A 15,676-nucleotide genomic window follows, 5' to 3' on the forward strand; every position below is an offset into this window, starting at 1 on the left:
ACTTGAAGGGAAATTTGGTGACATAGTCATGAGTGGATTTGAATTTGGAAATAGGCATGGAATGTAGATCATGTATGGTACTCACCTAATACTGCATTCCATCTACCATGCCATTATTTTTCTTTATATTTTCTTATTTTTATTATGATTTAGGAGAATGGTTCAATTCAGGACATTAATCAGCATCAGCATGTGCCCAGAGATTAACCTTGTTGAAATTTAGGATTTGGTAGTTAAGTTCTGTGTGAGGAAAATATAAATACCATGGAAATTCAAAATTTTCAGTAATATTTATATTTTACAATTTGTTTCTTCAGGTTTGTTGTATAGATTTGCATATTTAATCAAATATTTGTAACAAAATGTAGTATTATATTTGTTTTCATTTGTAACCTATGTTGATAAAATAAAATTGAGTTTGAAAATATTTATCAATCTTAAAATATTTAACTCAATAATTTTGGCTTGACATAGCTTAGTATACTTAAAAGTTAGCAACTAGCAAACTTTAACACATATATGTGATGCTGAAGGAATAAAGATGTTCAGACTTATATTGTTGAATGGAGATAAGATCAAATAATGGTTAAGTGACCAATGATGAAATGATATGCAGAAAATGAACTTGTCTATTATAATGTTCTTAATTATTATGTGTAGTTCACAAAATGATTCTGTAAAATATGTATCACGCCATTTTTAATTATTAACATTATATCTGGATACAAGGAAGACCTTTAAAATTTCTCTTTCAGACATGCATGCATTCATAAGAAATCTGGGATTGGTCTTTTTGCCAATAATAAAGGTAAAATCAGAGAGGGGAAATTTATTTGAATCAACTGTTGTTAATTCCTTTATAAAAACACATATGGGTATTTTATTTTTTGAACTCTTCCCATGATAAACTTAGTTCTGTATTTATAATTGGAGCAAAATATGAACACATTACTTGAGGGTGTGTCTACCTCTCACACACATTCCCAAGGTTGCATCTTTCCATTCATTCTCCTGTCTCCCCTCCACCCCAATACCTGTTCATGTTCCCCTTTTCCCCTCACTCTCCTGTCTCTTACCCACACACCTCCCTCCCAATGCCCTCTATGATTGTTTTCTTCTCTATTGCAAGTAAAATTACAGCATTCTCACTTGGGTTCTTCTGCTTGTCAACTTTCTTGAGTTCCCTGGATTGTATCCTAGGTATTCTGTATTTTTTTGCTAATATTCACATATTAGTGAGTACATACCATTCATGTCCATTTGGTCTGAGTTAACTTACTCAGGATAATATTTTCCAGTTCCATTTACTTGCCTGAAAAACTCATTATGTCTTCATTTTTAATAGCTATATAGTATTTGATTGTGTAAATGAGCCACATTTTCTGTATCCATTCTTTCATTGTGAAACATCTGGTTTCTTTTTTTTTTTTTTCAGTTTCTGGCTACCACAGAAAAAGTTGCTATAAACATAGTGGAACACATGTCCCTGGGTTATGGTAGAGCATCATTTGATTATATGACCAAGAGTGGTATAGCTGGGTCTTCAGGTAGATCTATTTCCATTTTCTGAGCAACCTCCAGGCAGATACCTGGGAGGTGAGAGACTCTCAGTACTCAAAGGAAGGGACCTTAGACTAAATGCTCAACAGTATGGAGAGGGAACTTAGAGAATCCACCTCTAGTAGAAAGACAAGGTATCAAGTAGAGAGATGGGTTACCATCCCACAGTTAAAATTCTGACCCAGAATTGTTGCTGTCTAAAAGAACAGGGGCAAAAATGGAGAAGAGACTGAGGGAAAGGCAATCCAGTGACTATCCCAACTTGGGATCTATCTCAAGGAGAGGCTCCAAGGCCTGATCCTATTACTGGGTCTATGGTATGCTTCCAGACGTGAGCCTAGCCTGGCTGTCCTCTGAGAAGCCCGATGAGCAGTTGACTGAGACAGGTGCAGATACTTACACCTAACCATTGGATCAAAGCTGTGGACCTCTGTGCTTGAATTAGGACAAGGCTTGAAGAGGCTGAGGAGGAGGGCCAGCAGTCTCATCTAACCCCTGAGATCTCTCAGACACTGAGCCAACAACCAGGTAACATACATGAACTAGTCCAAAGCCTCTGACACAAATACAACAGAGCACTGCCTTGTCTGGCCTCAGTGGGAGAAGACAAGCTAACTTTTGAGACCCTTAAAGCCCTGGAAAGTGGAGAGGCCTGGCAGTGATGGGTGGACGATATCTTCTTAGAGATGTTGGGGCAGGGTGGGAGGAGGAATGAGATAAAGAACTATGGGAGGGCAAATCAGAAGGCAGGCAACAACTGGATTGTTAAAATAAAAAAGTAATAATGAAAAAGAAAACAATGCATTACTTGCATTTACAAAGGAACTATTTCAGTTATATAATATGACATTTTAAATTATATAATATATTCTCATCAATAATTGAGGATTGAAGTTTTATATCTATGCCCGGAGAAATAAAAATCATACCTCTGTATCTTAGAAACAGAAATTTATTTCAGTAACATTTGTTAGGTAATAAGTAGCAACCTTTAAGATTTTGAGTATTAACCTTGCATGTAACTATAAGTGAGTCTTCATATTGTGTAGTTACAGGAAAACATTACCTGCTGTCTGTCAAAATGTATGCAAATTATGCTATTGTTAGAATTTCCATTTTTTTTTTTTGGTAAATTTAAAGCACTTTTATGATTAGGTCATTTGGATTTCAGTGAAAAATGAGCAAGATCCTTACCTGTTATTCATAAATGCTTAAGCCTTAACGTCAAATAGAGGACAGACAGAAAAAGTAGATCTAGAAGCATAATAGCTTAATAAAGTATTTCCCTAGCCATGAAAGATTTTTCTGCATGAGAATTTTAAAGGGTAACTCGGGTCCAACAATTTATTTTCCCCTTGCTTTTCTGTTGTATCATTTAACTTTTAAAGCATTTAGCTTACTTTCTGAGATTATAATATAATTACAGAATTTCACCCTTCCCTTTCTTCACACCCAAACCTCCCATTATACAACTTTTTGATTTTTTCAAATTCATATCCTCTTTTTTATTAATTGCTGTAAATGCATACATACACACAAAAGCATGAATGTGTGCTTGTGTATGTGTGTATATTTCACATAGATGAGTAAAATCTTCCCCATCTGTATAATGTCACTTTTATTTATGGCATTAGGAAAAGTACCCTGAGAGCCAGAGGACCAATCAATTTGCTCTGATACTGAATCTCCTAATAATATCAGGAGCTCCATCTATAAAATACAACCAATGCACTTGGTGAAACATAAACTGAAAGGAACAACCACGCCAGACAAACCTAAGTCAAAGGAGGAAGGCCCCTAAATCCTCAACCCTCCATGGGGAAGGACAAGATAGGACAAATGGTCTTTCATAAGAAGAACATAAACATTGGTTATCAAGTTTTTCTTTTTACAGAATTTTGTAATTAACTACACAAATCATAATCTGTACATGTAGTGTTAGCATGATTTCAAATGTTTCCTACACATTCAATTTTGAAGCCTATTTTCTAACCTGCAAACAGTCATAGTAGGTCATAATAGACATAATAGATGGAGGGAGCAATAGATCTTGGAAGCTCCACTATGAAGCACCAGGGACTAGGGATAACAGTTTTTCACAATAATAATTCTGAGATCCAGATATTGGTTTCTGAATCTTTCCAGCAAGAAGTGCTCTCTGTTCCATCCCATTTCAACACATTCACCAAAGCAAAGTTGTGTGAGCTGGGAAGCTCAAATTATTTGACATCAGCATTCTCGCTGTATGGGCTTTAAAAATTGTCCACTTCTGCTTCTTAAAATGTGTAGAGACCATATCCAGTGAATAAGCATGGCCCCCAGTTGAAGGATGGGACCACCCACCAACCTCAAAAATATTAATCCAGAATTCCTCTCTTCAAAAGGAAATGCAGGGACAAGGAGAGGAGCAGGGACTGAAGGAAAGTTCATCCAGAGACTGCCCCACCTAGGGATCCATTCCATATGCAGACACCAAACCCAGACATTACTGATGCCAAGAAGTACTTACTGACAGGAGACTGGTATAACTGTCTCCTGAGAGCTTCTGACAGAATCTGACCAATACAGATGCGAATGTACACAGCCAAACATTGGACTGAACGCAAGGATCCCAATGGAGAACTTAGGGCAAAGACTGACGGAGCTAAAGGGGTTTGCAACCCCATATGAAGAACAACAGTATCAATCAGCCAAACCCCACAAAACTCCCAGGGACTACACTCCCAACCAAAGAGCACTCATGGGAGTCCCCATAGCTATAGCTGGATATGTAACAGAGGACTGCCTTATCGGTCATCACTGGGAGGGGAGTCCCTTGGTCCTATGGAGGCTCAATGACCCAGGGTAGGAGAATTCTAGGGCACTGAGTGGGTGGGCATGTGGGGAACCCTCCTCATAGAGTCAGGGGGAGGGGGAGGGGATGGGGGTTTTGGAAGGGAAACTAGGAAGGAGTATAACATTTGAAATGTAAATAAATATAATAACTAATAAAAAAATTAAAAAAAAAACTCTCAAGAGACCCTTTCCTGAGTACTTAGTATTATATATTCTAGTTAAACATACTACTGGTCAATGTAGAACTTAGGAAATATTTCCTAAATATGGTAAAGGTGGAACTTTAATACCTTAATATGAATGGTAATTATTTAACAATCAGAACCAATACTTTACATCTGAGTAGAGAGTTCACTTAAAATTCCTGTTTCATCAACCTTGTACTTATGAGAACATATTTATTTGCCAGTGACATAAACAATCAGGAACTGCTTTGTGTAAAAAGGTAATAAAATAAGTATATTCCTACATTTGTTGGCATAAAATGGTTTGTTTAAAAAAGAAAAAATACATAAAACTTTTTGTACAAAAGAGGAGTATGTACCTTTGAATAGCGTTTGTGAATTGCTGAACTGATAAAACTATAATCAATAAACCACAAGGTATTACATATAAAACCCATATGCTTATATTCTAAAATTAACATTTTCCTTTTAAAATCCATTTTATTTTTGTATATTTGTGTGTGAGGACATGTGTGTTTTCAGATAATATACATTTCTGTGTAATGGCATCCTCAGAGGCTAGAAATAATGTTGTATTCATGAACTTTGAGTTACAGGCACTTGTGAGACACCTAACTTGGGTGCTGGAAACTGAGCACCAGTCTTCTAGAAGACCAGTGAACTCACTGCTAAGCCTTATCTCTAGCTCCTAAATTTATGATTTTATAATTTAATGCAAGTATTCAAAACTAACGGTCTTCAAGCTTGAATAAACAGTTTTGTGAATATTATAAATGTGTAGAAGTAATTTGTCACCCTCAAAACCACACTGTTGGTTAATAGCTGTTCTTGGATTGAATAAAGACAAAACTCCACCTCATTCTTTTGTATAACTTAGTTTGAAAACCAGATGCATACTTCATCTTAGAATGAAAAGAATTTCAGTAGATTAAATTATTCAATCCATCAATAATGCATTATATTAAAGTTTTATTGCTCTTTTCAGAATCAGACCAAGCAAGACTTTGATGAAAGTGGAATTTCTAACCATAGTTCATTAGATTATTGGTAATAGGTCTTTAAAGTTTCTTCCTCTCAAACATATTCACAATATCACATTTACATGAACTCTTGAAGTACACTTCATATATTACCAAATTCCCAGCTCTACTCATCTACAGGATTTACCAATTCATTTCATGGAAAATAGTTGTATTGATAAATATAGCCTACTAGGGAAATCATTTGATAACTATTCTTGGAAAAATAGTGTAGTATTTTCCTTCACTTCCAATATAATTGTTTAGTTTTTTTCTTTCTTTTGTGCCTTTCTTTACAAAGCATATACACAATTATTCCATAGAATACAGAAAAATGCATGTTATCCTAACAATTACTTGAAAGACACTAGTAAAATAGACACAGGCTGGCATAGAATTGATGATTCTACCAGTATTGATGACTATACTGAGGGCAGCTAAAGGGCTGAGCTGAGAGCTTAGCTGAAATGTCCATTTACGGAGTGGTGAATTTTATTAAAGGGACTAGATGGGAGCAGTCTCCTCTCCAGGGAAGCAAAGGAATGATGATTCCAATGTCTGCTGTGAAGGGACAGAGCGAAAAGTCCCTGCTACATGACAGAAAGAAACCTGAAGGCTTGGAAGAGAAGTACCTTCCCAAAAACTATAATCACAGAACACCACAGAGCAGAAATGAAGCATGTGAGCTCAAGATTCTCCCTCTCTGAGAAATGCATGCACACATTTGTTGTCAGGATTCAACTGGTCAAGAGGTCTTCTCATTTAACCTCACCTTTGTAGTTACATCTGCAAAACAGAAAAGAACATACACTAAGAAGAATGAAAATAAAAAAAGAAAATCACTCTTTAATTTATAGAATAAAAGGGGACAGCATTCTGTTCAACTTCCATGAAAGCTAACATTTTCATTGTTTATCAATTATTTCTAATCATTTTATCTTTTAAAAGATTTTTGTCATAAGTTATTTTAACACTACAAGATGCAATGTGTGATTCATGCCTCCACTGTGGCATATTTATATCACATAAAATCAATTATAGTTACTTTAAGTCGTTTTTGTTGTATGAAAAGCTTAAAATCTGCAATTTTAGCAATTGCAAAATCTTAAATATATTGAGAAAATTCTAAGTATTAAAGTAATGACATTACTGTATTCTTCATCTGGCTACATGTATTCTTAGATCCTTTATATTCCCTAAGATTTAATATCACTGTGTATAGTAGAATCCTCCAATATCAGTATTTTATGTCAAAATGAAATTACTAATTATAAATTATTTTCAAAATCTAATGCTGGATTTTATGTGTGTTGTGAGAAACATACTTAGGAGTTTTGCAGTTTAAAATGCTTATTTGTAAATAATTATTTTTAATAACAAAAATTAAACAAGAATTTGAGTATCTTGTAATAAAATTTCTGGCAATATTTATATGCCCTGACTTTTTTTGGCTGTACAGGAATGACATGTTTGAGTGATGCCTATACTGCCTATACTCTATTATGAATCTTATTTGTAAGCACCAAAGCAGATTTGCCATTACATACACATGTCAATAACAATAAGGCAATAGTGATAATGGAGTTAAGAATATTTAGTATATAAATTTAAGCAAGATTGGAGCCAATATAAATTCCTTTCAGTGCTTAAAGAATTGCTAAGTGGATTGACTGTGATTAATGCCATGGCCAAACCAAAGATATACTTGGGGTTGGTCCTCAGCCTCCGCTGACTACAGTTCACTGCTTAGAACATTGAAAGGACAGAGGTCCCAAGTATTCAAATAAACTGCTTCTTTTTAGCAAGAGCAAAACTAAATTCCATATGAAGGAAAATAAATCTTAACTCTGTTAAACATAAAAAGAAACAAATATAAACAAACACTGAAATGATTTCTGCCATTTTTTTCAAGTATAAGAGTAAAATCATACATTAAGTCTTTGCCTATGAAATGGGCTGATTTCTGTCTCTTATTTGAATAGTTTGATTCATTTTTGCTAGGTTTATCTCCCAAGTTTCTCCACTATTTGTTCATCCTACTGTTATTTGAATTAGAGCAATCTGTTCAATCCAAATGAAACTTGACTCACATTATATCTATGTGCTTTTTAGAATAGTTTTTGGATCCAAAGCCTAAACTCTAAAATTTGTGTCTTGCCTAGCATTTTAGAAAGTAAGTGGTGGTGGCACATATCTATATTTCTAGCAATTGCGAGGCAGAAGCAGTTCAATATCTGTGAGTTTGAGGCAGCCTGGACAACAAAGCAAATCCAGAACAGCCAAGGCTACAAAGAGAAATCCTGTCTCAAAATCAGAGAGAGAGAGAGACAGAGAGAAAAGAGAGAGAGAGAGAGAGAGAGAGAGAGAGAGAGAGAGAGAGAGAGAGAGAGAGAGAGAGAGAGAATCAAACTAAGAGGAAGGAAAGAAGGAAAGGAAATAAAGCACATAAATCACTCCAGAACATCAGATGGCATTTGTTGTCTTGGAGGACTCCTCTCTTTTCTACTCATTTCTGATACTGTTTCAGAAATTAACATATTTCCAAGACTAGTAAAATTAAACTATTTTCCAACTTGAGCTGATAATTTTATTATATTGCCCCTCAAAGAAAGAAAGAAAAAGAAAGAGAAAAAGAAAGAAAGAAAGAAAGAAAGAAAGAAAGAAAGAAAGAAAGAAAGAAAGAAAGAAAGAAAGAAAGAAAAGAAAAGGTATAAAAGAAAAAGAAAAAAAATAGTCCAGGGACTTAAATCTTGGGATATACCTTCCAATTCTGGAATCACTGCAAATCAAAATAAATAAATAACAAACAAGAAATAAATAAAAACCTAAAAAATAAAAGTGGAGAGCCCTATTATTACCCTGTTATCCAGCTCTACTATCAGTCTGTTTACCAATTTTCTTGTTAATCAAAGCTTGTTTTCAAAATGCTTTCTCATCAGATTGAATGATATGGAAGCCATTTGACTGAGACTTGAAATATATACACTTTAGTGGAATGTACAATACAAATACACATGTATTTATTTATTAAATCAAATTCCAATGCTATAATGTTTTCAAAGACTGTTAATGAGTTCTTGAGATAGACATGCAGTAAGATTATCCCTTTACAATTTAGGATAATATATTCTGGTCTAGTTTGTGAAAATGCAGCTCAAGCAAAGTCAAATAAGACAGTTCTGATGACAATAATCTGTCAATGTAAGAATAACTAAGAGACCATGCTGATCTTCCTTCCTTCCTTCCTTCCTTCCTTCCTTCCTTCCTTCCTTCCTTCCTTCCTTCCTTCCTTCCTTCCTTCTTTCTTTCTTTCTTTCTTTCTTTCTTTCTTTCTTTCTTTCTTTCTTTCTTTTTCTGATCATAAGGAAAGTGGATATTGATAATTTTTGTTTTCTTCATGAGAAGGTGAAATAATGGCATGCAAATATTTTTGGCATGTGGCATTGCCTAAAGATAAATTTCAGTATAAACAGAGAATGGATGGAGAATGATGATATTTTATTAGGAGAGCTCACCATCTTCACTATTTGTACATTCAACAGATGATGACACCACATTATACAAGTGAAATGAAATAGACCATAATTACTAAGCACAGGGACAGTACTATACATAGCTACAGTTGAAAGGAATCTCACAATGATCACAATTGACAGGCCCCAATCCTATATATTAAAGTTCCCAATTCTCAAATTGATGAATCAATTAAAAATATTTAAAAATATATGGTCCTCATTTTACAGTCTAGATCTTGCCTGTGGTGCTTTGCTTTGTTACAGATTCCAAAAGCTGATCTGCCTCCATCTTTACAGACTACTCCCTGTGAAAGACCTAAACAGTCTTGTGAATCATAATCTTTGTTAATAAGGACTTCAACAATAAAACTACAAATGAAACCCAATATGTGCACTAAAATCAACTCAGCATGTAGTATCTCCCAGATGGTGTCTCTAGTCATTGGAGTTCCTAGCAATATAGAGGGTGTTTTCTGAAAGTTGTGGAAATTTCAAGGTTTGGTTCATAACCTCTTTTAGTTTCACTGTGTCTCCTTTTAGTTTCTGTTTCCATGATCTGTCCACTGGTGAGAATGGAGTGTTGAAATCTCCTACTATTGTGCGAGGTCAAATGTGTGTTTTGACCTTTACTAGCATTTCTTTTACAAATGTGTGTGCCCTTGCATTTGGGGCATAGATGTTCAGAATAGAGAGTTCATCCTGGTAGGTTTTTCTTTTGATTAATATGAAGACACCTTCCCCATCTTTTTTGATAACTTTTGGTTGAAAATCTATTTTGTTGGATATTAGCATGGCTACTTCAGCTTGTTTCTTAGGACCATATGCTTGGCAAAAAATTTTCCCATCCTTTTCCTTTGAGAGAACGTCTTTGACTCTGAGATATGTTTTCTGTATGCAGCAAAATGCTGAATCCTATTCACATATTCAGTATGTTAGCCTATGTCTTTTTACTGGGGAATTGAGTCCATTGATGTTGAGAGATATAAGGGAACAATGATCGTTACTTCCTATTATTTTTCTTGTTAGAGTTGGAATTACATTTGTGTTTCTCTTCTTTTGGGTTTGTTGTGAAAAGGTTAATTTCTTGATTTCTTTTTCTTTTTTCTTTTCTTTCTTTCTTTTGTTTTTTTTAACCAAGATGGTATAATTTCCCTCCTTGTGTTGAAATTTTCCTTCTTTTTATCCTCTGTATGGTTGCATTAGTAGAAAGATATTATTTAAATTGGTTTGTCATGGAAAACTTTGGTTTCTCCATCTATGGTAATTGAGAGTTTTGCTGAGTAGCCTGGGCTAACATTTTAGGCCTGTATGACATCTACCCAGGATCTTCTGGCTTTTATAGTCACTAGTGAGAAGTCTGGTGTGATTCTGATAAATCTGCCTTTATATGTTACTTGACTTTTTTCCCTTACTGTTTTCAATATTCTTTCTATGTTCTGTGCATTTGGTGTTTTAATTATTATATGACGAGATGAATTTTTTTCTGGTCCCTTCTGCTTGGTGTTCTGTAGGCTTCTTGTATATTTATGGGTATTTCTTTATGTTAGGAAATTTTTCTTCTATAATTTGTTGAAGATATTTGCTGGCCCTTTGAGTTGGGAATCTTCACTCTCTTCTGTACCTATTATTCTCAGGTTGGGTCTTTTCATTGTGTCCTCGTTTTCTTGAATGTTTTGAAATAGGAGCTATTTGTTTTTTGTATTTTACTCCACTGTTGTATCTATGTCTTGTATTATAGCTTCTGCACCTGATATTCTTTCTCTCTTGTATTCAGGTGGTGATGCTTGCATCTGTGACTCCTGTTCTCTTTCCTAGGTTTTGCATCTCCAGATCTTACTCCTTTTGCATTTTTTTAAATGATTCTACTACCATTTTTAGATCCTGAGTGATTTTGTTCAATGCCTTCACCTGTTGGATAGTGTTGTCCTGTACTCTTTTAAGGGATTTATGCGTTTCCTCTTTAAGGGTTTCTACTAGTTTACTTGTGTTCTTCTGTATTTCTTTAAGGGAGTTATGTTCTATGGCACAACCATACCACTCCTGTGCATATACCCAAAATAAACCCCAACATATAACAAGGACACATGCTCAACTATGTTCATAGAAGCCTTATTTATAATAGCCAGAAGCTGGAAATGACCCAGATGTCCCTCAACAGAAGAATGGATACAGAAAATGTGGTACATATACAAAATGGAGTACTTTGCAGCAATTAAAAGCAATGACTTCATGAAATTTGCAGGCAAACAGATGAAACTAGAAAATATCATCCTGAGTGTGGTAACCTAGACACAAAAGAACACACATGGTATATAGTCACTTATACGTGGATACTAACCCCAAAATTTCACAATACCTCTGTTACCAACCATAGAAACATAGAAGGAAGATCAGGGGTAGATGTTACAGCCCTGCATTGAGAGGGTAACTGGGCAACTGTGGAGGATGGAAGGAGAGGGGGACCAAGGAGGGAGAAAGGAGGAGGAAATAAGGGTGGTAGTGTTAGAATCTGAAGGAGACGGGAGAGAGGTACCGAGGGTCAGAACATCGAATAAGATTATGTAGCAGGGGGGAATAGAAACTGGAGATAGCCACTGGTTCCAGACACCTGCGAACTGTGAGGCTCCCAGGACCCAATGGGATTGACTTTAGCCATAATGTGCAGAGAAATGGGAGATAGAAGCTGTGGAAACCACCTCTAATAGATAGGCACGGCCTCTGCTGGAAGGTTGGAGTTACTCATTTATCTCAAAATTTGTTTTTTTTTTAAACCCAGAAATATTTCTATCCAAAGGAAGAACAGGACAAAAAAATGGAACGGAGACTGAAGGAAAGGCCAACTGGGGAACAGCCCCACCTGGGGATATATCATGCCTGCAGACACCAAACCTAATACTGTTGCTGTGGTCAAGAGGTGATTATGGACAGGACCCAAGACATGTCAGTTCCTGGGGAGGTCCAGCCAGCAAACTGACCAAAGCAGAGGCAGATGCTTGGAGCCATTCATCAGGCTGAACTTAAGAGTACCTTGTGGGGGAGCTGACATAAGGACTGGAGGAGCAAAGGTTGATTGCAACCCCATTAGAAGAACAACATAGGCTGATCTGACCACCCACTTATCCCAGAGTCTAGACCACCAACTAAGTAGTTGACCTAAAGGGGTTTTTGGCTCCAGATATATATGTAGCAGAGGGTGTCCTTGGCTGACAGCAATGGGAGGTAAGACCCTTGTTCCCAGAGATCTTTGATGCCCCAGAATAGGCAGATGCATGAGCTGTGGCGTGGGAGAGTGTGGGTGAGTGGGGGATCTAGGCAAAAGGGAGCGGGAAGGGCAGATGTGGGATGGGGATGGCTGAGGGGTAACCGGGAAGTAGGATATCATATAAGATGTAAATGAATGGAACAATTAATAATAATAAAATAAAAAAATTAAAAATCCAAACAAACAAACAACAAAAGCAAACAAAGAAATTGCAAGATTTGGTAACTCAGTAGATTGCAGGCCTGGCCATTTCTAGACCCACAAAATATGTTCCAGCAGAATGCCAAATTTTAACAGCATTAAGGGTTTTCTTTTTAAATTAGTTCTTTGAGAAAGTCATATAGACTTTTAAATCATATTAATCATGCTCCCAACTCTTTCCAGATCCATCTTCTCTGTCTAACAAACCTGATTTTGTATTCTTGTCCTTAAAACCCAGCAAGACTAACACTCTCTCCAAATATGTGAGATGTTTAGTATTCTGCCTGTAGTGTTGGCTTGCCAGTGATTATACTCCCAGAGGAAACTGACCCTTCATTTTTCCAATAACTAGCAATTGCTAATAACTTCAGGACTAAGGGTGGGGTTGTGTGCCATACTCCAGTATCCATCCTGGAAGTTGGTCTGGCTTGAGCTCACATAGTTTTCATTCATGCTGTCAAAACTGATGTTAATTCAAATGTGCAGCTGCCTCTAGGTGTCCAGAGATGTTTCCTTGTATTGTCTACTGCCTCAACTTCTAAACTTGTTCTTCTTACTACCACAATGATCTATGTGATTATTTGTATGGAAAGTAAAGAATATATGTTCCTCTTAGGACTGAACAAAATGTAGTCTTATTCTCTGCACCTTGGCCTGTTGTGGGTCACTTCACAGAAAATTCCCTATTGAAGTCTGGATATGACTGATGATTAATTTTCTCCTCCAATAGCTTGGATAGCAGTGTCTAGCACTATGAAATCTAGGCAGTAGAGATGAAGCTTCCAGGTCCATACTTGTTGGATTGTGTCATGTTCTAAGTCTCAGTTCAATAACATGGACTTTCCATTATATTCTGGAGAGTCAGAACAATGGCAAAGTCTTGTAATGTCTGGGTATCCATGAAATCTCAATGACCATCAAATTCAAAAGAAGTAACCTTCTGACACTTTCCTTTTTATTTGTTAGCCTCTTGAGACTAGTAGCCTCATTGTTGCCTTTTTATGTTGTAGGTCCATGTTAATTCTCTGTCTCTGTGTCTGTCTGTCTGTATCTCTGTCCCCCAACCCCCACTCTCTCTGTCTCTCACTGCCTCACCCCCCCAACTGGAAGATGCTACAATAGTATGTTTCCATATTTTCAAAACATATCTTTTCTATGCTACCATCCGCTCTCCTCCCCAGTTTAACTCTTTCTATTTCATTTCAGTTATCTGAGTTGCAGAAATTGCTTCTGCCCCCAAATGGTGATTCTATGTATAAAGGACTCTGTAATGTTCTAGGTTTGAAATGTTTCTCAGTAAAGGCCCATCAAACTTATATGTATCTTTCTCTTAAACTGAAATTATATATTAAGGAAAGGCCTGAATCTGATTTGAAATTCATTTCCAAATTACAAATGAATATGCCTTCCAGTATGCTCGGTCGTTTACCAATCACCAAATAGAAAAGCAGATGCCACTTCTATTACTGGCCATTAGCTAGCTAAGGAGCCATATGGGAATAAGAACCTGGATCTATAGTTATACATAAAGGGGAGCAGTGGGTATGCCTGGAGCCCTCTTCACAAATTGGCAGATTTGTGCAGTGAACTAGGATACTGGAAACATTGTAACACAACTGAACATTTGATACTCATGAATCAATAATTGTGTCTGATTCTTAGATGTTGACTCAAGGGCAAGAAAATCTAATTTCTTTCAAATATTCAAACAATCAACTCTCAGCCTTCCACATTTGGAAGAACTGGCCACACCTACACTATCTAATTTAAAGTCACATCAGAGCACAGGAACTTTTGATTATACTTACACAATAGTATTAAGCTACTGACAAGTAGATCTATATGAAAAAAAAATGCCAAAATGGTAATTTGTTATACCATCCTTATTGAGAAAACTCTGCCTGCATGAACACACCCCGAAGAATTCAATCTAGGATTAAAACTATCAGATGGGACAATCTTTGACTCATTTCTTAGGTAAAATAGTTTTAAGTATTCAAAGTGTAAGCCTTTTCATAATAAAAATAAATATTTTCTTGCAAATAAAGAGTGTCCCAAGGGATCTTCTTCATTTATGTTGGCATACTTACCAGATTTAATGCTGAAATTACCTGTAGATATACCAGCAATTTGCTTTTGTGGTGCTTTGAATACAAATGGTCCCCATATACTTATAGGGAGTGGAATTTTGGAGGTTTGGCCATGTGTGTCACAGGGTGTGTCCTTTTGATGTTTCAGAAACTCAAACCAGTTTTCCTGTCATTTGCTCTTTAACTTCTGGATGATTCAAATGTAGAACTCTTAGACACCTTTCTAGCATGATGTCTGATTGCATGCTACCATACTTTCTAGAGTGACAATAGGTACTAAAACCCTGTAACTGTAAGGCCATCCTAATTAAATGTTTTCTTAATAATTGCCATGTTCATGGCATCTATTGGCATAAAAATTACCTAAAACAGAATGCTATGACAGACTCTCCCAAGGATTATTTGTAGATATTCCCAGTGCCATGTGTAAATAATATCAAGTATAATAATATCAAAATATCTGTCTCATTCCCTTTAGAATTTGCTTCTAATCAGAAGACCTACTTTATGGTTTAGACAGTCCAATAGTGAATCTTTGAACCAAGTAGTCTATACAACATCTTTTATCCCTGTTTTTTTTTCAGATAAAACCCTGAAAGAACAAATCTACTGCTTGTTAAAATATCAAATATTCAAATTGCCAAGGGGAATATGACCTCTAAACTGAAGTATTCTACTAGTTGACGTCTACTTAATTCACTGCCCTCCAGGTTTCACAATCATCATGGCCATGATGTCTGGCCTCAATTGGTTATCTTGGGCATCATCTTCAGTTTTAAGTTAGTGGTTTTCAACCATTCTAGCACCGTGACCTTTTAATACATGTCCTCATGTTGTTGTAATCCCCAACCTAAAAATTATTTTTGTTTCTACTTCATAACTATAATTTTATACAGTTTTGAATTATAATGTAAATATCTATGTTTTCCAAAGGTCTTAGGAGATCCCTGTGAAAGGGTTAATGGACACCTGCAAAAAGGAGTTGTGGCTGACTGTTTGATTATTGAGT

The sequence above is a fragment of the Apodemus sylvaticus genome, chromosome 9, assembly GCF_947179515.1.
Source record: "Apodemus sylvaticus chromosome 9, mApoSyl1.1, whole genome shotgun sequence".
NCBI classification, from domain to species: Eukaryota; Metazoa; Chordata; class Mammalia; order Rodentia; family Muridae; genus Apodemus; species Apodemus sylvaticus.